The sequence below is a fragment of the Chiroxiphia lanceolata genome, chromosome 12 (genome assembly GCF_009829145.1).
Source record: "Chiroxiphia lanceolata isolate bChiLan1 chromosome 12, bChiLan1.pri, whole genome shotgun sequence".
Classification (NCBI taxonomy): domain Eukaryota; kingdom Metazoa; phylum Chordata; class Aves; order Passeriformes; family Pipridae; genus Chiroxiphia; species Chiroxiphia lanceolata.
In genome coordinates, this window is record NC_045648.1 from 13,929,468 (window position 1) to 13,952,977 (window position 23,510).

At 36.8% G+C, this 23,510-nt stretch overlaps 1 protein-coding gene across 11 annotated transcripts in view; it reads left to right on the plus strand.

Annotated features, from left to right (window-relative positions):
* The window catches only part of TCF12 (transcription factor 12), a 163,432-nt gene that overhangs the window by 8,643 nt on the left and 131,279 nt on the right, over window positions 1-23,510 (plus strand). Inside the window, exon 1 of one of the 11 annotated variants that reach the window (XM_032700733.1) lies at window positions 5,966-6,020. The exons of the other annotated variants lie outside the window; for them this stretch is intronic. The gene's annotated coding sequence lies outside the window, so the exon portion shown is untranslated. Of the gene's footprint in view, window positions 1-5,965; window positions 6,021-23,510 lie in introns of those variants that run through there. 11 annotated transcript variants of the gene reach the window in all.

Below are 23,510 nucleotides of genomic sequence, written 5' to 3' on the forward strand. Positions count from 1 at the left end.
AGTTTTCCCAGGGTAAGAGCAGTGATGTGGTCACTGTGTTATAAGCACAGTGTCCAAACCCCAATCCCTGTATAAATGTTACTGTCTCAGGGCACAAGGAAGGTCCTTGCAATGTTATTTCTGGGTGGCTTCAGCAGATCTGGGATTGCAGGAGTGCCTTGTCCTTTCCTGATGTGGAGCTACCCAGGATGGGCCACCTTCCACCAGGAGTCTCCACCCCAGCCAGTAGCTTTGTGATCTGCCACATTTTTCTCATCTCCTGCAAGAGATGAAGAGTATCCAGAAGCTTTGGAGAGTGGTCTTAATGGCACGTGGGAAGGAATATGATGTGAAGTTTTGTGTTTACCCAGAAAGCAGTGTTGATATAAATGTAAATATGAGGACTAAAGATTTGGGTAAAGTGGAGGAAGAGAAGTATAAATGAGATTCTTATGTATTTGTGTGTCCTTTAATGTCAGCTGAACTTGTACTCTGTCCCTGTAGAACTTTTATGTCTGCAGCTTTTGCTAAGGTTTCTTTTTTCTTTTTCTTTTTTTTTTTAAGGGTCTTTTTTTTTGGTCTTTAACAAGGGAATGTCATGCTTGCCAAAGTTTCCCTTCTCCCCACTTCTTTCCAGCTGTCACACAGAGAGGATTTAACCCCTTAGTCATTTTGCTATCAAGTTGCTATGACAGCTGTTTGTCTCAGGTAATTCTACTTTATCCATAGTTGAGCCTAGAGATACTGGTATATGAATTTCTGTTAATGTACCAGAGACTGTACTATAAACTTGGTAAACTGTGTTTTCTTGAGGTTGCTAAAGGGATAGTGCAATTCTTCATTGTTGAACATGATGTGTATTTATGAAGAGAAAGATGTTTAAGGTACTAATATAATACCATATCTCTTAGTGAGACTGAAGTTTGTAGAGATTGTTTTTAAAATGGAAAGCTGTGCATAAACTGAAATACTTTGCCAGACTTGTTGAGCTGAGTTCTCTTGACTGTGTAGATGCAGTTCTTTTTGTTACTCTTTATGTTGAAGGATCATGTTTTTGAGGAGGTATCACTGAGCATTTTCAGAAGCTTTGTAAAATTTCTTAAATTACACATGGAACCAGATGTGATCCATGCGATATAATAAATAAGTCTCCAATCTTAAATTTACTTAAACCCAAATATCAGTTTGCATACTTGAAAATTCAGTTTCAATAAATTACTTCATTCAATCAAGTATATTCTCTAAAAAGCTTTTTTTAGAGGCATTGTGTAGTTTAATGAGTTAGCACTACCCAGAAATGTATAGCAAAACTTGAGTGGTTTTGCGTTTTATCCTATGAGGAAGTCACTAAATTTAAATAATAAAGAAAGAAATAAACAAAGCCAATCTTTTCTTCTGCATTTTTGAAGATTGTTGTTGAATATGCATAACTAGTTTTAAATTGTGTATTCGCCTTAATCACTTTCAGTTATTAAACTTTGTAGGGAAAGGGGGGGGAAAGTATTAGTGCAGTTCAAAATTATCATTTTAAGGACAGGAAATCTATTTTTAATATTTTTTTCTTCCTGTCTTTAGTAGTAATGGCCACTCTTCAATTTGTGCGTTTTGTTTGCTTGATTTTTTTTGTTTGGATTTTTTTTAAATTAATATGAAAGTTTAGAAGTCCCCAGTTCAATTGAATACCTCAACCTGAGGATTTGGAGGTACTTGTGGACTTCTTAAATACTACCATCCATTATTTACTAGTGATTGTAGGGGCAAAGGTTTTTTTTTTTCCCCTATTATGAGTTGAAGATGAGATAATGGTAATTTTTTTTTTTAATGTCTTGAATGAATGCCTTGTTTTTTCATTTGTAAAACAGAACTCTGTTTGTAAACACAACATTCAAAAACATAAAGGACGTACTTCTTTGGTGAAGATGTTAACTGAATACCAAGAATGACCAGAAAGAGCAGCTTTTGTTATATTGATAATATCTCACTGTTTTCAGAGGATCATCAGGCTAAAATGTACCCAATCAATCTTCAGGACTTTGTTAGATTCTTGTATGCTGGAGATGTGATTTACTGCTTTTTTTAAGAAGGGGTTGAAATTGCTTTAAAATGCATAAACTTCATGTTCTTACCAGTGTAATGCAGAAAAATCTTGCTTGATCACATCAGAATAATTGTTGCTGATGTTTTAAAGTGTGTGGAATGGGGGTGAGAGAGAAAGAGGCTGGAGTGTGAGTGTTCACAGCCCTGTTAGCAGGGTAATACTCTGGATGTTAGTAAAACCTTAGCATAAAACTAAGGAAGGCTAATCTTGGGCAGGGAAGTTGTACACTTCCATATTAGTGCTATGGAAATGCATTTAAAAGAAAGTTAAAAAGTGTACATTTCTGGTATTACAGCAATTTATTGCTAAGTAGGAAATAAGTAGATATTTTCTTACATAGAGCTGACAATTTTGTGTTCCTTTTTTTCTGAAGTAATTTTTTTTTATTGCAGTGGACCTGATTTCTTGCTCCTGACCTTCTACAGAGGTTGTCTATATTGTTTTTTATAAGCATGTGAAATATTTATGTTACACTTCTCAAGTCTGGCTTTTTTTTTTTTGGATAGCAGATTCTTTGGGTGTTTTTGTTCTGTGCCAGTTACAGTTGCAGAAATGGTGGTCTCTGTGCCTTGATCAGGTTAGCAGTTACCTGGAGTTCTAGTAAGAAGCTGAACCACTTGCTTTCATATTTTACTTTCCTTTGCATGAACAAAACTGTAGGAAGCATTTTGTGTTTGCCTTGTCTCTGGAAGAGCTTTTTGCAGTTGCTGAAGTGGTGGTAACACGGTGAAACTTCAGTTGGGCTGGGTTGGAGTTTTATGTTGTTTTATGGGTTCTGAGCCTGGATTTGTGAAAATTACATTTTTGGTGGTGTATTTTTTCCTCCTTTTTAAATATAAACATGAATAGGCAGACATAGTTGTTAGAAAAGCATACCTAGTTAAACAAAAAAACCAAATTTGGTTATTTCTAGTTGTGTACAGTTTACAGGTAAAATATAAATGAAGATCAGACTGTGAATGTGCATGTTCTATGTGTTAAATTGAATTTAAAGCACAGTTTACCCTTAATTCAGTATAAAGAAGAATTTGGTCTGGAGCATTACTTGGTATCTGTATTTATTTTGTTTAGAGTATGTCCAAAATATGTTACTGCTTTTAGTATGTATATCATTGTCTTTGGAGAGTAAATCAATTTTTAATCCTCCTCTCTTCTTCTATGTTCAGGTTTTACAGACAAAATCTTTCATGTATTGAGTGGTTGTATTTCTTCCCTAAAATAAAAGCTGAATGCACATTGGTGGTTTTTGTATTAACTGCATTTTTAACATCTATCTAAAAGTCCAAAATAAACTGGTTTTTCACTTGGATGAGGCAATAGGAAGGGAGCCAGACAGAAGACTTGGTGAAACACAAAGCTTACTGGGTGTGATTCATACCTATTGGCATATAATGTGTGAGAAAAAAATATGGAGAGTCTAATTTGAAATAACATTGATTTGCAAACTTGCTTTCTCTAGTTCTGTTGGAAAACATGTTTGAAGCCTAAAATATGTAGATAAATCCATGATAAAGTCATTGAATTTCACACTTGGCACGCTGCAGGGCTGTCTTGTAACCAAGCAGCTCTTCAGTTTTCTATTGTGTTGGATTAGTGTTGGTAGGAAAACATACCTCCAAAAATTCTGAAGTATTTTTGGTCTTCTGTAGGAGAATGGAATTCACTGTTTGTATTTTTATTTTTGTGTTTACTTGAATGCAAAATAGTATTGTCTTGGTGTTACCCCAAGAGCTATTGTGGCTACTCCATGAAGTGATTAAACCAGACAGCTTTGCTCGTAGGACAAACATTTTTCGTATCGTGATGTTTCGACCATTTTCAATGCGACACCTTATCCCGTTCCAGTTTTTTTCTGCAGCATCTTCATGAGTCATAATCCTTGCAAAAGAACACAGCTTAAAATAATCACTGATTGTTTCTTTGCAATTCTGTTCACTGCCCAGTGCAAATAAATAAGAGCAGGAACTACAATATCATTTAATCCTTTACTGTTTGCTTTTGACGTGCAAAACACTCTCTTGTAATAGAGAAGTAATCCATAAGGAGGAGAACTGCTCTTTCATCTTCCAGAATGCTAAATGAAGGCCAGGCTTTTATGAAGAGATGGTGATTTAATGAAGATGACCGAGTTTTGGAGTAATGAAAAGCTTTTGGTGCTTTACTAGTGCAGAGCTCAAATGGCTGTGTTGTGTAGGGTGTCTCTGCAGGCTTGGTGCTCGTGGTGCTGAGATGCAAAGAGATTGAATGGAATGGGAATGCAAACATTTTTCCCTTAGTTGGATTTTAGAAAACAAATGCACATTTCTGCCACTTTGTGTATGAATGCATGGAGTGTCTCTCATGTTTTCTCTCCTCTGTGTACTACTTTTATTTTGGTAACCTTGAAAATATCTCTGATATCATATTCCCTTGCCAGAGGACAGTAGTAAGCGCACACAAAAAAATGGAGCATGAACTTTGTCAATGCTACTTATGACAGGAATCTCTGAATTAGATATTTTTCTTGCAAGTACTTCCAAGATTTTGAATTTTAAAAGCTCCTGAATTAAAAAAAAAAACACAACAACCCCCTCAAACCAAAACATCACAAAAAAATACCAGTCAAAAAGAAACCAATACAAAAGACCTCCCAAAAACCCCAAGTCCCATTAAAAACACAAACAAACCAAATCCCTCATATTTTTTCCTCTTTCAGTTGTTCATTTTATTAGTTTATTTGGAAGATTTTTTAATAGTCTGTAATATTACTACTTACAAAGCAAGTCAGGTGATGCCTGACACTTCAAAGGATGGAAGACCACATCTTCAGACCAATCCTACAGGCCTTCATGAATCAGGGGAAGAGCCTTTTGTTTTTCCCTCTTTCTAAGTCATCCCTTTAAAGTGGGAAGTAATCAACTTCTGTAAAAGTTAATATCTTTTTTTCTTCCACCAAGATTTTAAAGAAAGTTGTGATTCTTTACAAAAAGGCTCTAATCAATCCTCTGTTGGTGTTTGGTATATAAGGGCTGTACAGTTCAATCAGAAGTAATCTTCAGAGTTTCTAAATGATTTTAAGGTTGTCAGAAATGTAGAGAAAGCAACCACATTGTTATGTTTTTCATATATCTGGTCATCTGGGGTGAATGAACTCAGGTAACTTAAATTTCCTTTTATGCTTTCTAATGGCTTGAATTACTGGCTGGTCCCTTTGTAGCAGTACACAAACTTTTACAAGTGTAAGAGTGATATGTATGGCAAGGATGCTTAGAACTCAACATGTTAGGTGGTTAAATTTCAAGACATCAAGGGTGTGTGTTTGTGAATACACTTCTGGGTAGAAGGAGAAGCATTCTAAGAGCTTACTTTTTGGTTTGTAGAGTGATGTAGCAAAACCAGGGGTTTTTAGTTATGCATGTCTGTCTGTTATATTCACTAAACCCATTTTATTTTCAAGATACTTGTTGAATAATGGCTTCAATAATTTGCTTATTCACTATGTACTAACATTTTACTTTTCCTTTCCCCCTATCCTGTTAGGTAAATGCCTGCATCTAGGAGATGGTGTGTAATGCAATTTATATACTCCATGCCAATGATTATATTCCTTTTGACCTTTGAATAGTCTATATTTGTTTTATAAGGTGAGTGGTATTTTTTCTCCTAGATGCAGCTGTTTATAGGCAGGTAATCTTAGTGCTCTGTGGACTATCATAAAAAAACCCCTATTTTGTACCTTTATTTCTGCAAGTGCTAAGTGGCATCTGTGTGACAATGCACTTGTGCTGCAGTGAGGAATCAGCCCGAGTTTGGCCATCTCTCCTGGCTGTGTCATAGGTTGTCTCCGAACTGGATCCTGGAGAACATGCTGTTGCCATAGCAATGGAAGTCCTTTTGAAGGCAGGATTCTTGGCAGAGCTGTTGCATCTCCTGAAGTGCTGGTGCATTGATCTGCAAGTACCTTGTCAGTATTAGCACAGAGCCGGAGCAAAAAGTGCGGGAAGCAGAGATTTCCTTGCAAGACATTATTTTCTGTTTTAATCAGTTGAACCCCCAGTTCATAAAGCTACAGCTTTTTAAAATCTTACTCTGTGAACTTTTTTTTTTTTATGTTTGACATACTTGGCTTGAGTGCACATATAGGTTGTGTGCTTGTAACAGCTAACTAGTGTTTGTTGCAAAAGTATCACTGTATGGCTTTCTGAGTTTCCCAAAGTACTTGTCCCTTTTAGTACCTGGAAAAAGTATTTTGAGAGGATTTCCTTCATGATTTTGGTTAGTGCAAAAAAGTTGTGAAAAGATGCTGCTTCATTCATTATCCTTTTCTACTTCGTGTTTTCCTTTCTTCGAAGTAAAATGGTTGCCTTGCCATCATATTATTTATATTGCACAATCCTAAATGTGACACTAATGGGGGAGAATCACTTGTGGAGACGTCAAGTTCTGTATTTGTTTGGAAAATATCCCTTACATAGGATCCCCTTTTCAGCAAACTCAGCTAGATCTTTGTGTATAAATATTTTGTGTAACCGTAGTTACCAAAGGCTAATTGTTATCAAATTAAGAAAAGGCTATGAATTTCTTGTGTCCCATCAGATAATATAGTTTTGAGGGGTTTTTTTTGTAAATGAAGTTTTTCTTCCTCAGGTTGAAGTGTGGGAAATCAGAGACAACTTCTAGAGCACAGATTCTCCAGACAGCAGTAATGTCCATTTCTACATGTACTGTGAGGACAGACTTGATTAATTCTTTGCTTATTTAAAAAGATCAAACAATTTTGAAGCTGAAGAATACAAAGAAAAAGTGAAGACTTTTCTAAGTCAGGAGACAATGTGATTAACACTGTGCAACATTCTTTCATGTGGACTGGGATTTCCATGTTTAAGTGTTCTTTTTTTACTGAAAGAGCCTCTAGATGAAAAAAATTCTGAGGTTACCCATGTAGCTTGTTCTGTCCTTTCCAACTTTTTGTGTAACATAGTCTTTAGCTTTATCACTTTCTCTGAAATAGGAGATACAAATGAGAATTAAGCAAACATTTCATTCTTCTTTTTTCTCCTTCCAAGTGAAATTAAGGACGAACGAAATAATTAATACTTTATTTGTACTTGAAAAGAACTTCTTGCCTGCTGGAGCAGATGTGTGCACGTGCCATACCAGTGATCTTGAGCTTGGGTTTTGTTCTTCAGCCCCTGCCTGCCCTTGCCCCCTTCCCAGAGCAGGGAGGCAGCCCAGCTTCAGGTTGCCTTGGCCTTGGGCAGCGTTACTGAGCTGCTGCTCTGAGCGGTTCAGACAGGACCTGTTCCTCACAGCTGCTCCATGGGTTGGCCTAACCTGGGCAGACAAGCTGGGGTGTGAGTGGCCTTGGCACAGTGACCACATCCTGCACCAAGGAGAGGGCAGCACTGATTGCAAGGAGAGTGTGAACCAAGGCAATCACACCCTGCAAGGTGTCTGCTGTTGTTGTTTTCCCCTTTGAAGCAAATTTAGTGCTGCATCAGTGGACGTGTGTCCTGGAGCTCTCCAGCTCTCCTTGGGCATGAACACAGCAGTAATAACCCAAGTATCCTCAAACTCTCGTGCCAGTTGGGCACATTTGGGGAAAAAAGGCCTTTCCCAGTTCCAGCAAATGTTCTATTTATGTGTCCTGTTAGCCTTTGAGTCAGTACCAGTTGGGTAGGCCCTGCTTTTGGGGTTGTGGCAGTGGGGTCACTGACATACACTGGGATAAGCTCACTGTGTTCTGAATATGTAAGTGTGTGTTAATGCTGGCCTGATTTCATCAGGCTTAGTAAAGGTAGCATTTTAAATGAGTTTAGTAGGAGAAGTTAGGTATTTTATCTTTTTAAATTCTGATTTTGAAGTAATTTTATACTTGCATGACTAATTCTTCAATAAAAGGTGCAGATCATGTAATTCTTGTAACAAGTTTCTGTATTGGGATATTAAGTACTTTTCAATATTCTCTGGTTTTGTCATCTGTTGTACTGGATCTGTTTAATTACAGAGACATGGAATAGTGAATTAGGAACAAATACAAAATTCTCAAAATGTGATTTTTTTTTTAAAAGAAATCTGAATGACTTTAATGAATTAATATCTAAAAATTCACTAGGAATAGCAAAGTCCTAGGAAATACTATTACTCACTTGCTACTCAGTGCTGTTGTTTTTTTAAATACGTTAAAGCAGGCATTATCTCCATCAAAAACTTTTGCCAAGGTTGTATTATTGCACAGTGAAGAGAAGATATTCTTGAGTTTTAAGGGACATAGCAGAGGCAAAATTTCTGTTCCTGTCTTGCTGCATAGTTGAGGAAGTGCCTTTCTCTTTTCCTTTTCTCTTTTCTGGTTTCCTCAGCTGTAAAATGAGGGCCAGTGTTCACACTGTAGAAGAGACAAGAAGTGTTTTACTTCCTCAGTTCATGGAAATGGAAGTCTTGGAATGGGTTAATAGGAATAACCTCATATGACCCAAGCAGAGTTAAATTAGCTTGCACATATTTTCAGTGTCAATACCACTCCCTGCTTTTGTGTATAGTTTTGACATTTCTGCTTGTTTAATTCACTCTTCTACTTATGTTGTTCGAATTATGGGGTTTTTCTTTTTCAATTTGGTTCTTGCTGCATCTACTATACAGCTTTTTAAATGTAAACTCTGTTATTTAAAAATGTGGAAATGCAAATTTCATTCTGGGGCTCATAGCAGTGTTCTAGAAACTGTTTGAGCACACCTTCACAGATTACATATGCTTCTCATTTCTGTAAATTTAATTTGAATCTTGTCCAAATAAGAAAACACAGATAAATACATTTGCCTAAATTTCTTCAAGGAAGAAAATTTCTAGTCTAAAAAGGTTTCCTGATACATAAACAGAAAACAGCCCTGTCTATAGCTATCCTTTGTATTTAATGGATGAAATTCAGTGTGACAGCTGGATATATGTACCAGTGTCTAGCCTATGGCCATGATCTAATAATCATGGATATGGTAACAAGTCGTCTAAAAAGATTCAGTAATCAAGTGGTTTTTTTGACAAAACCTACTGTGACTGAAACAAGAGCTGAGGCTGTGTTAAATGTGACTGCATTTGCTACTGTGCCTGTGTTCTGAGTACTTACAAAATACCCTTTGGGATGTTGTAGACAGAACCTCCACTTTAACAGCAGTGGAAAAGCTAATTGTGCTACAACAGTGTGGGTTTTAAAGTTATGAAACAAATTTGATTTAACCTAATGCTCATGAAGAAGTTAGTTTCAAAACATTAATTTCTCCTTCCCCCGAAGTGCTTTTTAACTTGTTTGTTTCTTCTGTCATAAACCCAGTTGTTTAGCATTAAATGAAGCCTTTTGTGACACAGATGATTCTTGTAATTCTGAGATGGAAGTTTAAGAAATCCTGATGAGTAAATACGTGTCAAAGGGGAAGACTTCAAGCACTGCAGATATTTTGAAAACAAATCCTTCACATATGAGCAGTGTGCTTTGGTCTCTGTTGGTTTGATTAGTGAAACCTGCATTGTAGGTAAATCTCCTTTAAGAGAAGAGCAGGACCTTGGCCCTCAAACAATCCTTTGGAATGCCAAATTCAACAAGTGTATTTTGCCAAACTAGCTTGTTATGACTCTTGTTTTTTATTTGGTTCTAGGTTTTTTTTTTTTTTTGGGGGGGGGGAAGCTGCTTTACATTCTAGAAACCTGAGGAAAAACAACCAGGTTGGGATAAAAACAAGTGTTACAAACATTGTAGCTTTTGTTCTCTCTTCTTTTACTTTAAATGGAATTTCTGATGCAACCAGCAGGAACAATATTTTAGAAAACACTGAAAGGGGGGGGAAGTGTGAATCAACATAAGGAATTAAACATTCCTTTAGGAAGGTGAACCAACTGTTGACCCCAATTTATAGATTACATTTCAGCAGCTTCCGAATGTGCTACTTGTTGTGAGGCTTTTTTTTTATTATTCATGTCAAGTTTCACGTCTTTTTGCAGTTCAAGTGATTTGAGGTACTTATTTTTAAACTTCACAGCAGCTTTTATGAGAAGTGGGATATTTATGCTGAAGCAAGTGTTTGGGGTGACACAGAAAGCTGGGGAAATGGGAGGCAGAGGTGTCTTCCAGTGGATCCCGTAAGATTGATCCAGTAGAAACTTAGTGTGGGAAGACTGTTTGCTTTTCCATGTGCCTGATGTGCAAGAAACTTTGGAGATTCTTATCTCTTTATTTGTTGTTACTGTGCAAAGTATACATTTGATCCTTCACTGTTTTATTAGTGTAGATAGGTGCCTTCTCCAACTTGTTCTCGAAGAGTATTTGTCTGAGTTAAGTGGAAACAAAACAGAATGTGAAGGCAACTTTCATGTTTATTTTGGCACGATTGTGTTATCCAAAAACTCAGAACAAATCTGAAGAGCATCAGCATTTAGAAAGAATACTGTTCAGCTTTGAAGCTGGGAAATCAAGAACTGTACCACTGTGCTCTTGGTGTTCTCCATGCAGATGGCCACAGCCCTTCTTATGTGCTTGCTACTGTCCACTACCAGCTTTGGTTACTGGTTTTGGTAGTCAAGGGTGTCTTTCTTCTGGCCTTGGTGTGGGTTCTCCTTAATTTCTGAATGAGTTGGTTTTTAATACAAACTTGTTTTTTACTTGGAATTAAAAACTAAAGATGAGGTGATAAAGTATTATTGTGTTTTGTTACAGTTTGTTAGTTATGCTGCTTCTAATAGTGAATATTAATGTCATAAATAAAACTTTCCTAACATAAGTGCCACTGGGTAGCAAGGAAAACAGTAAAGTTAACTTGTTTTGCTTGGGGTAGGTTTGAATTTGGATGTTCACTGAAGTTTATTAATTTTTTAATTTTATTTGGTCATTTGCATAGTCCTAGGCTTGCTTTTATCCATGTGGTTAATATAATTGACTGCTTCTGGGTGCATGTGATTGCTCCAGGCATATGAGCCAAAGGAATGCCAGTCCTGAACACTGTATTCTGTTTTGTGTTTTTAGTTAATCTTTCTAACATATCTTGATGGACAAAAGGTCCAGGGACAATTCAGTAACTTTCTCTTACATTGCTGTTCCTGGTGGTGTGATTTTTTTTTTTTTGATAGAGGTGTCTTGTACAAGAAAAGAAAGTGGACATAGAAAAGAAAGTGTTGATATAAATATTAAGAACAGTGGTTGTTCTGAAATACACTTTGATTCCCTTTTACTGCAAGGATGTTCTTCCAGGATGCCTCAAGATTGTCATAATCACCTTTGAGTTTCAAATATTTTTCCTTTAAAAGATCACTTGTCTTAAAGTTTTTTCTCACACACGTATTTCTGGAAATGTACAACTGAAAATGTAAGTGGGAGGCACAGCAGTGTCTGCAATCACCCCTGAACCAGTGACAGATTTAGTGTTTTGAGACTTTGCATTCCCATGGGGCTACGAATAGGCTTTGGAGTATGTTTTTAGCCTGCTTTTTCCTCTGAAGCCTCATGACAGATAAACTTTAAAAGCAGACAGATTTAAAAAAAAAAAAAAAAGAGAATTTTTTGTTTCCAGTCTGTTTGGATCTTTGAAATGTACAATATATAGAACTAATTTGCATGCATCCAGAATTATGGATTATATTAGTGAGAATTATATTGTTATTTCTTTGTAGGAAGCTTGTTGAACTTATTCAGATAAAATTTAGGAAGCCAAGGAGTGACTTAATTTCTCAGAAGTCTCATAAACTTAATGTGAAGCTCACACATGTGAAATTCCATGTTGTGTTCTGTAGCAGTTGTAGAAATGAACAAACTGGAAGTGAAAAAGCACTAGAACCATCTGGTGTCCCACTTCTGTCAGTGCTGGAATACCTGGCTATCTTTCTGAATTCTTTAGTCTTGATTATTTCTTTCTCTGACCTTAGTATTTCCTTCGTTAGTATTCCTAGATTTTAGATAACTTAATTTATCTCAGTTTGGTAAAAAATGTAGCTTTAGATCAGTGAACATATCAGTGATATTTGCTGTATGGCTAAAAGTCAAGCAGCTGCTTTTTGGGGGGGGTTCATTTGAACCATGTAGAGGTTGCAGAGGAAATGTTGATATTGTAAAGTTCCTACAAGACTAAGTATTCTCTACTTACACGATACACTTCAAGTAGTTGCATTACCTTTATTAGGACAGGATTTTGCTATTGAAATTTAGTTTGGATGCTGGCTTAACAATCCCATCCTATGTCTGTATTGAAGCCACTTGCATGCTGGTAGATTTTACTCTTCTCTTTATACACCTTGTAGATAAATTCACACGGTCTCAGACATTTTGGGACTATTGTTGTGAATTGTAGTTATCTCTTTTTCCTCGAGGACTTCTGTAAAGGGTGTCAGCGAACAGAAATTGTTGGCATAATGGCTCCAATTGTGCAAATAATTCTTCTGTTGCTGTCCCACAGTGAACAAGCCTCTGCTGAAGTGGCCTGTCTGGTTTTCTTCCTGCCTGTGAGTGATAGGAGTCAGGCTGGCCGGGAGCCATGTGAGCACAGCGCTGCACATGTGGTGGGGTTTGCTTGTGGTTTATGTTCTGCAGTGAACAAACTCTTTCTGCACTTACTGCCAGCCTGGGTTGGAGAGCAGAAAGAGGCTGTTAGGGTTTGTCTGTTTGGAGGGAAAGAGTTCAGCCAGAATGGTGAGCTTTTTTAGGGTGTGGATATTTAGTTTCAGAAACTTTATCTGCCTGTCCATAATTGTGTAATGGCTTAGGGCAACTCCAGGTACTTGGGAATTGTTTCTGACCTTTTGTGTTTGTTCAGTAGTATCCACTCTTTTACAAGATTATTTGTAGGGAAGTAGAAGTGCAAAAGAGCTGTGCTTTTAGAACCTGTAAGTTGCTCTGTTGCTTTTTGGACATGCATGTGGCCTGATGCTGGAAGTGCCTTGCAGATGCCTGTGTGTGCAGAGAGCTGGCTCTGCTCTCAAAGTAGACTCTTTTCAATGTGCCTCTAACTTACTGCTTCAAGTTGGACCTCTGTTTTAATATGACTGTTCAAGTGTTTCTGTGCTGGATATAACACATTTTGTATTTAGTCTTTCTGATTTGACAAATTTTCAAGCTTCGGGGATTTTGATGACTTCTCTTAGCACTTTCCTCTAGTTCTCCTTAGCATCAGAGTCAGAGAAAGTAGCCCTAGGAAGGGTTATGTGCTCATTTGTTTCAAATAAAATTTGATAATATCACATGTCCTTAAAATTGTTTCCTGTAATATGTGTCTGGAGTTGGGAATGGAAAACTTTAAAAGTGAATGTCATGGTAACACAGGGTGCAGTGCAGTGAAGGAAGTGCCTTGGTAAGAGATATTGAGCAGTAGAAGGTTGCTGAATGTCTCTGCATTTCTGTCAATGTGGCTTCCCTTTCATGTTTCAGTGCTGACTGTGGAGGTACTTCCAGGTAGTAAGTTGCTGCAAATTATTTAAAAGCAACAGTGACAACCCCCCCTTTTTTTTTCTTGCACAGCTCCTGAATCAGCTGGGTATATCTGGGTGACTATAGTTAAATCTGTACACTTGAGGAGTGGCAAATTGATTAAGAAGTTTGTCCTTTGTTTTTGTATTGTGGCTTGTGACCAAGTTGCTAATGTTTAAGAAAGAAAAAACCTCTCAGAAAGGAGCTCTACTTACAACTCTGCTTTTATTATGAGGATTATTAGAAATAGACACCTGACTGTAGGCTTATAATCTGCTCAAAGGCTTGCATGTATTTTGATTCAAATTAAAAGAATTAATATATTTTTTACAGAATCGAGTTTTTCTTTTAATTTAACAAACAGAAAGAAACCTTTTAGGTAGTTCAGTTAACAGAAGGGATTTTTTTAAAAAAATTATTTTTAGTAAATGATGGCAAGAATGGGTGACTGGCTTGTGTAAGAGTATCCTTATTTTAGTTCTTCCTCCTCGGCACACTCTATGCATTGTGCATGCACAATGAGCTCCTGGTACCTCTCAGAAATAAAATGGAATTTATCTGTGTATCTGTGGTTTGAGATGTCATTTAGAGAAATGAACTCCTCAACTGGTGTTGACTTAATTGATATTTTGATTGGGCAGACAACCAGGTGTGAAGTTAAAGGATGTCAGCTTCTATGTTATATACTTTAATTTTTCCCCCTCTAATCCTGGGAACGATTCATACTGGCATACAGTATAGGAACATAGTATTTATTGAATGCTGAAGTACCACTGTACAATTATTTTAATGTGAATTTAGTTACTGAATTTAGCTAAGAGAGATAAGGTAAGTAAGTAGGATGTTGGTAGAACAGCCTTTATGCTGTTAATCATTGCTGTTGACAAATCTGTTCTGGCAAATTTGTGTCATTACTAGTCTAGATTATTTTCTGTAGGACTACTTTCTGAAGGGGTACAGATGATGACAGAAGAATAGCTGTGTATGTGTGTGGTAGACATGGGGTTAAGCATGCTCAGGACTGCAAAGGTGAGGAAACAACCCCAAATTTACCTGATGCTGTTGGAGTCACTGTAGTACTTATTCCTCTGTGCTGGTGAGGGCACATGTGATTGGAGTGCAGGGGTGGTGGGTTTTGATATTCCCTCTGTTGTTACTTAATGAATTAATGGTTGCAGTTCTTGATATTTTAGTCTGCCTGTTTGCTTTTCTTGTAAAAGATCATAATATCCCTTTTTCTTTGCATTGGAGAAATAAACTGTTTTGTACTCAGTTAAATGTGCGTGTATTTTTCCTGATTTCTTTAGGGGTGTTTGGCATGTGGCTTAAATTTTCCAGCCATGTGCTGTTACACTGTAAATATGCTGTCATTCTGAGAAGTGAGATTTGCAGTAAGGAATAATATTCTTTACTAGATAAACTCTGTATTATCTGCCTTATAACTCTTATATGGATCATAGAAACTAGAACACTACTACCCTAAAACGAGTCACTGGAACGTGGCTGCTTTATAATCGGTGTAAAATGTTCAACTACATCAAAAATACCCCATTCTGTTGGTGTTTTAGGTACTAAGCTTTGTCACAATACCTTCATTATGAGCTTAGGTTGGTCTTCCGGCTCGTATGGAGTCATCAGGCTTTACATTTCATTTATAGAAAATGCTTATGAGCACCTTTTAATGTACTGTAATCTTATTAAGCCAAGTTGCTGATGTTTTGCGTTAGGTTTGTGCTTTGTATCCCTTCATGCTGAAGGATGTGCTTGATCATAAATATAGCCCTGACTATTCCCCATTTAGGAAAATAGAAAAAAAAAAGATAGATTTATAAGTACTTTGAATTTATACTGGTATTACACTTGTCTAAAAACTAACTTTCTGCTTTGTCTTTAGCATCTGACACTAAGTTCTATTTACTTCCGAATTAAATATTTTGGGGAATGTTTCATTTTCATCTGAAAACGTTTTAAGTGTAGTATCAATGTGTGTTCTTCAGAGGTGCAAACCAAGGGGTTTAGTGATTTCCATTAGAATGCTTTTCACTTAAATCTGTGAGACTTTTCTGGGAATCCTTAACAGCTCTTGACAGGGGTAGCTCAAGGCGTGGAGCCAGCGCGTGCAGTCTCAAGGGAGCAGACCCAAGTTCCAGTCCCAGACTGCTCGCTCCAGGAGGCATTTTGCTCAGATCCTTAGGGGAATGCTGACCTTGTCTTCCTCAAAAAAAAAAAAGTGGCACCTGCTGGCTAACCAGGAGGGGCTTGCAGGGAATTTGGAATGGAAGAGGGTACTTTGGTCTTGGTAGGCTGTGATGCAAAACTTGGGTGAGGGCTAAAGAGTACGTGGCTCAAGGAAGGGATGAATAGAAAACAAAGAGAAATTAAGATTCTTGGCAGATAAGCACTGTTTTGAGTCATATCTGATGCTCTTTATTCAGCTTTTTGTGCTCAGAGTATGATTTTCCTCTGTGTTCCCTGTTTCTCACTTCTTTGGGTTGTGCTGCAAAACATTTGAACTGCTTGTGTGCAGAAGTAGTGCCTCAAATAGGTGGTGTTAATTAAAACAAAACAATGTTTACTTGATGATTTTGAAATAATTAGGTTCTTATAGAGTAGCCTAATGCAGAGGAGAATCAACGATTCTCCAAGGTCTTAATTTTTAGTTTAGTAGAATAAAAATGGAGCAAGGAGAAACTCTGTTTTCTCTTTGCAGGGTCACTACATAAAATGCTATTCACAGCTTTTTATCTCATTTTGTAGTTTTATGGTCTTTGTATCTAATGAAAAGTAATATATTTGGCAGGGAGCAATGAGATTTCTTGCTGTTATTTCCAGAAGATTGGTAATAAAATACGAACTCGATGTTTGTCTTTTTTGTTAGATTTACATAGACTTAATCACAGTAATTGTGCAGTTTTGAGCCGAGAGTTAAATGTACAGGATTGTCTTTAAGCAGAGTTTCTTTCCCTTCATCTCTTCACTAAATAAATAAATAAATAAATAAATGAAATCTTCAGATGCAAGAGTGAGTTGTACAGAAAGGAAAGGAAATATAATTTGTATTACATATAAGCCCAAATCAGCATTTTTGAAAAATAAGCTATTGAGTTATTGAGTGTTAAATTCTAGACTGCATTTAGGAGGGTAAATTGCTTATAATTCTGGAAGCACTGATCCTGATAGGAAAGGGTGATAATTAGTTTCTAATATGGACAGAATTGCTGTTATTAGCTGTGCTCCACATGTTTGCTTCCCCCGTGGCATTCCTTGGGGTGCAGCAGATGGATGAACAAGGGGCAGAGGTAATGTGTGCCATGATCGGCTGCTGCTTTCCCCTGGGGATACCTCGAGAATGCTGAGCTCTTCCTTTTGCTTTTTTTTTTTTTTTCTTTCTCTCTTCTTTTCCAGCAACTTTGCTGAGATGTATCAGAATTAATTTATGGTATTATTCGTTCGTAATCCATTAATCCAAGTATTTAATACCAATATGTTAATGTCTTGAAAAAGAATGGGCTGTTTGTGTGCTGATATCTTAAATGTTACAAAGTCAATATCTTGCCTAAATACTTTTCTCCATTCTGTAAGGTTGTGTCATTAATAGTCTGATGTTGCCTGATACTGTTATCTGATCTTTTGGAACATGGTCAAGTTGAGAAATGGAGCCTGCTATTGAAAAGAATTGTCCTTTTTCTTTAAATCTGTATAAGTAATATCTTCTCTCATTTTTCCTTTCTTTCTGTTCGTGATTAAAATGTAGGCAATAGGTTGCGTGTGGGTTTTTGTATTTGTGTGGTTTTTCTAATTTAATTTTATATATCTTTAAAGCCCAGTCTATTTAAGGTAGTAATGCAGATTGCCTTGCCTGTTTGGTCATCCCAAAACAGAGCCTTGCTTAGGTGAGACCAGAGGCTGACTTTGCCATACTGCAGTAGGAGGGAGCCCAGCACTGGTGCAGCAGCTCCCACCTGGTGGCTCAGCTGCAGGTTTGGAGTGTGCAGGGAGCCCCTGCCCGTGGGAGGGGAAAGGGCAGGGACCTGTGTCTGAGCAGATGTTGATTATTAGGAAATATTTTCTTTGGTGCTTTTCAAATGTTTATACTCTGTTTATGTCTGTCTCTTATTTTAACTTGTCCTTTACTTGTTTACTCTCCCTCCCAGCCCACTGTTGGCACTTTCTTATAATTCACAGTATTCTCTGAGAAATTAGTGACTTTAAAACTGAGTGACTTTAAAGGTGAGTCTCCATGGTTAACTGCAGGGTTTGTCACCAGGGACATCAAATTTGCTGAAACTCTTTGGCTTTTTTTTTTTTGTGACTTGTATATTTTTGCTGTGTAATATCAATAGAAAAATAGCTTCTTCTGCAGTTTAAAAATTACATGAATTTTGAGGAATTTTTAAATTATTTTTTTAAATTTTATTGATTTCTGGTTTTAACCCGGATTCTTGATCTGGAATGCCCAAAGGAAATAGTCAGTTATTTAGATGATACTTCTTTAAATATATACTTTTATGCACACACTTGTATGTGTATATCTATATATTTATTTTCTTGACTGTGGAACCATTTCGGCCTTTTATATTTTCTTTCATTGTTTTATCTTGTCTGCTCTTGCTACCACATACACAGATGTGGGTATGCAGTGGAAATCTATTGATAAGGAAATTGCACCTTCTGTCTGAGATGTGCAATGTTTATAGCACAGTGACTGCAAGTATTTTTTGTTTGGAAACTTGGAGTAAGACATCCTGTATGGGATAGGATTTCAAGTGAGTTTTTTGATACATGCTAATCCACTTAATGCTTTCAGAAATGGCTGGGTACTTGAGTGCTTCCTAAAATTAGGTGAAGTTGTAGGGAGACAATCTCTGTCACTGCATCCAGTGGTTCTGGCAGTGCCAGTGAAGGATCATGTTAGCAGCTTTAGCAGTGTTTTCTCCAAGCTGTGGTAACAATGCAGAGTAGAGTGTAACCAGGCATGAACTGAGGATGCTGCTGTTATTGGTACTACTGGTGGTCAGGAGTCAGCAAAAAAGTTTTTCTCCGAAGTAGTTGCTCTGTTATTTGATAGCCCCACTGTGAACCTGGGGAGTGTGAGATATTTAATATTCTGGTCACACACTCAAGTAATTCCTTCACACTCAGGCTGCTTAAACAGGGGGAGGAGTGCAGAGCTCCTTGATGCAGGGAGTTCTGCTCCTAGGATTTCTCAAAGGTCCTGTTATTCAAAGACTTTTTGGCTTGCTTTGTCTGCATAGTTGGATAACATGAGTATTCTGGATTAGGAGATGGATTCCTTGTTTTTAATGCAAAAAGTTGCAAAGAGCCAAGAGTGTGACTTGTCAGATCCAAGTGTTGGCCATTGCTGCCAGCCCGTGTGTGAGTGATTGTCTGGAGGCTGCATTGTTTGAGCAGCTCCCAGCCAGAGCCAAATACTGCAACTGCATGTGTATTGAGGAGGATGGAAACTTGGAGAACCTTGGACAAAAACCATTTCCCAAAGGGAAGGATTGGCAATCAGAAAATAAATAATCATCTCTAGCATGTCCTAAAGACCAAATACAGTGGTAAAGAAACAGGAGAATGAGGTTAAAGTATTTAAAAAACAGTGAGTTAACACTCCAGAGTGAAACACAATTTTATTCAAATCCACTCAGTTCATATTGACCCATTTCAGAGCAAAAATATGGTTTCTGTGTCCTACTTGATAAATAGACAGATATGGTAACTTTTTCCTGCATTGATGTCAACTGACTGTTTTTTGAAAGGTCCTTTGAATTCCAAATCCAAGTTTTTTGATGGGCTGGGCATTAGTTTTATTGCTGCAGGCTCATTAGTTTGTTGTTTGGGGTTTTTTTTTTGGTTGGTTTTTTATTTCTTTTGGTTTTGGAACCAACTTTTTAATGAAAAAGAACCTTCCCTTTTTAGTTTCATAACTTAAACTGCTTCTCCAAGTTGCAAGGAGCAACCCAGGCTGAAATGCCTGGGTCAACGTAGAAGAACTACACGTAACCAAACCAAACAAATCAGAGATTTTGTGTAGCAAGTGTTTTCTGTGCCAGTTTCCTCCTGAAATCAACAGAAAGCTTTGATTAAACCTGATATCTTGGCACACACTCAGAAAAAAAGATGCAGTGTTCAGAATTCTTATGATCCTTTTCACCTCATAGCGTAATAATAAAACAGGTATGCTTTTATTTCTAATGCATTTTCATGATCTAGTAGAAGATATTTTAATTGTTGTACAGTATTTTAAATTTTTGAACTGTTTGAGCACATATTTCTCAGTCTCCTAGAAATACCCTTTGCTATAGCATATTCATTGTATGATATGAGCAAAACTCAAGTCCAGGAAGGAATTTTACAATTTGATTTCCTATGAAAATCTTTTAATGTAAATTTAAAAGTTTCCTGTGCCATCTGTGTATTAATTATCCTATTTAATTCTCTGTAGAAATTCTTTATATTAAATTCATGAAACAGTTAATCACAGTGGTGGCTCTTTTCTGCCAAAGGAAACTGGTTTTATTCAAATATTACCGCTGTGATGAACCAGTTCAGGAATTTTGTTTTCATCTTCTTCCACATTATATTCATCAGAGCAAAATTATTCCCATACTACTTGTCTAAAGGACAGAGGATACATGCATGTGTATAGATGCATTAAATTATCATTATTCAACACACATAGTATCATGTTCCTCCTGAACAGAGGATTTGACATTTTGCTTCATTTTTACTGATACGCTTCTGGAATGCTGACCTCTACAGGTGCTTCATTCTCCCTCTTTAGGCTGCTGGTGGCCTTGAATTACTTTGATTGCATTTGAAAAGTAAACAAAATAAATCCTGCAATTTTTCCATTCCAATGAGTCTGACAACATCAAGGGACAAAGTAAAAGCTAATCAAAACCTTGCTAGAGCAGTTGGCTCGTATTTCCCCTTCTCTCTCATCAATAGCAGTGCCTTCCACCCCTCGTAACATTTTTGGTGCTGTAACCACGTTTGCAATCACTAAGTTCAGACAGGATTCCATAATTTAAGAGTGTTCATGAAGTTGATTTTGAGACTTTCTGTACTTTTTTTAGTACGTGTATCATAGGGTTTTAGTTAACTCACAAACTTGTGTAGGTTATCCATTCTTTTTATTTTTGTATCCTCGATGCTTTGAGGATGAAGTACTTCTTTTGCCTGAGCTTTTAGTTGCTTGGTGTGATTTAGATTCAGTTTGGAGCTCTCAGCTGCTGTGAGCAAGGTGCTGTGATTGAGCTAATCAGCCCTGCTCTGAACAGGCTGTGCTCTGGAAGCTTAACACCCTTAAGATTGCTGCAGTTACATTCCTCTAATTTTGAAGCTGTTTTAAAAATGGCATTGAGTGGATTTTCTTGTGTAAAAGATGGCATAAACATAATAGTGACACTGTTGTAGTTGTAGTCAGTATTTTTCTTAGGCCAAATATCAAGTCCAATAGACCTGTTTAAAATACTGATGTTCCCTTCTATAGCTTTTATAGTTTCTGCTGTATTTTTTATATATTGAGATTTAAAGAAATCTTGTAAATGTTGTGTTAGAAGGAGGGATGTGGGTGTGAAGGAGATGTAATTGACACTCAATAAGTGTTCAAGATAACACTAAATCAATACAGGCACCACAACAGATTCTTCTATTATTTCTCTGTAACTGGTATTAGAGATGGCATTACTCTGGATTTAGTCAAGTACAGCAAGTATAAAATTTTGACTTCGAATGTACTTCATTCGTAATAGAAAATAAGGTGAGAGGGCTTAGCTTCATCTGTATTTTTACAATCTTTTGTAAATGACTAAACTCTGGTTTTACAGTGACAGAGTTAAGAATTTATATTCTGCAGTAATGGGGTGTATTAGATAAAAAGACTTCTTGAAAACCTTATTAGTCCTCGGATGACTTAGAGTCTTCACGGGTCTTAAGAGGTTCTACCATGTGTGAAGTTTTTGTTCACTTTCAACCTCTTTTAATAAAAGCAGGTATTGATTGTTTCTCCATGCTCGTTTTACTCTGTTATTTTGTCTTGTTTTTAGTGTAATATTTCATAGGATTTTTTTTTCTCTTGTTTCTCTCTTAATAGATTCAACATTAAGATAATGATCACTCTGAGTCCTCTAGGAAAACGAAAACTAGGCTAAAGAGATCTTAGGGGCTGAAGTGTACACAGTGTTAGAGTTTCCTGCTAATTAGTTAAGAATATATATCTTACTCAGAGCAAGTTATGCTCTGATGTTTAAAAATTCAACAGTAAACTTGAAAACGTAAAAAGAAGTGGCTTCAGATTTCTTTGCTTGGCTTTTCTTTAAAAAAAGCAATAAATAAAATCCTAACAAAAATTTATATTCCTTGAGGCAAAGTTGATATTGTAATTGGTAGTTAATACAGGGTTTTTTTAAAGGCCAAATTGCACATATACACCTGAGTGATGCCCATGTTTATTTCCCTTGTGTGACCTTTTAAATATAAGCTTTACATGTTAAGGGATGTGCAATGGAGTAGAACAGAATTGCTACTGGAGCTCTTGTACTTGAATTTGTACATTTGTTTCCCATGATTCCTGCTAGGTGCCTTAATATGTATTTGTTTAATTCACTGGGCTTTCATATAATTTGTGGAAATGCAATACTTGTGTGGATTTTGCTGTCAGGGAAGTGCCACATGTGTCTGTGGAATGGGCACAGAATTCAGGTGAAGAGTGTTGAAGGTGAAGTGAATTAGTTGTGAATTCACTTCAGTTTACAAGTATTTCTTAATTTTCTTAAAAGTATGTGGGGCAGCCTTGTCTAAAGGAGTAAGTTCTGCATTTTGAGTTCCTGTGAGCATATGTTGTGGAGCTGGATGTGATGTATGTTCTGAATTGCCCAATTACACTTGTGAATCTTCAGATCTTCAGAATGCTTCCTTGCATCTGGGAGGGAGGGTTGATGTTTTTCCTCTGGACCTGTGTCAGTAGTTCTTCACTTACAAACTGGGATATAAAGAGACATTTGATGCCTTATTACACCTTCACGAAGAGTGCTCTGCAAAACACTTAAATGATTATATGTTGAAGGGTAATAATATTGTTTGTGGTTGGAATATAAGAATTTTTTCCCCAAATACCAAGTCATGGTTTTCTTTTCCAAAAAGGCAAAAACTGTTCTCGTTGTTATTTTACGTATTTAACAAGAATGCAGAGAGTCTGTCTTGTGTTAAAATTATTGGATAACCTTATAAATGGTAACATTTTTATTTTGAGTGGTTGAGCAAATCTGGGCACTTACACAAATTTCATTGTATTGGAGTGTTGGAGTATGAACAAGTAAAGTACAAAGTGAAGCAAAGTCTGAAAGCTGTTGCCAGAGCTAAAAGCAGCAATATAGAGAACTGACTGCAGGATTTAAGACCAACAAAATTTAAACCTAAAGTCACCACCCAGAGGGGCAATCTGTTTAAATTGGCTTGTTTTGGCAGTGCTCAAGGGTCTAAAATACAAAAGAGAAAATGGGATGTAGTAATTTATAGAATCGACTTATTTGGCACATGGAACCCAAGACTTGTTTTGGCTAAATTTCAAAATGTACTTTGAAATTTTTAAATAAAGATTCTTACTCTTTGTCTTTTTAATTACAGAAGAATGAGAGGGATGGAAAATGCTTGCATTTTGTTGCCATTTACTCTGAAGTAATTTACTCTTCTTCTAACTTTTGGCTAAAATTCTAGTAAGTGAACAGTAAAGTATGTGTGTGAGAGTTCTGGCAGTGTTATACTTCCTGGTAACCTGTTTCTACCCCAACACTGAGCAGATTCAGTATTTTAAAGATTTTTATGAGCTAATTGGTGTTTGATGTAATTCAAATATTATTCGTTTTTTTTTCTCACACACTGGCTTAGTACCAATAGTTCAATAAAGCCCCTAGTCCCAAAGTAGACTGCAGGATTTTATGCATCAGCACACAATGATGGTGGGGTTTTTTCTTTTCTTATTTTTTCCCTTGAAGAAATCATTGGGTT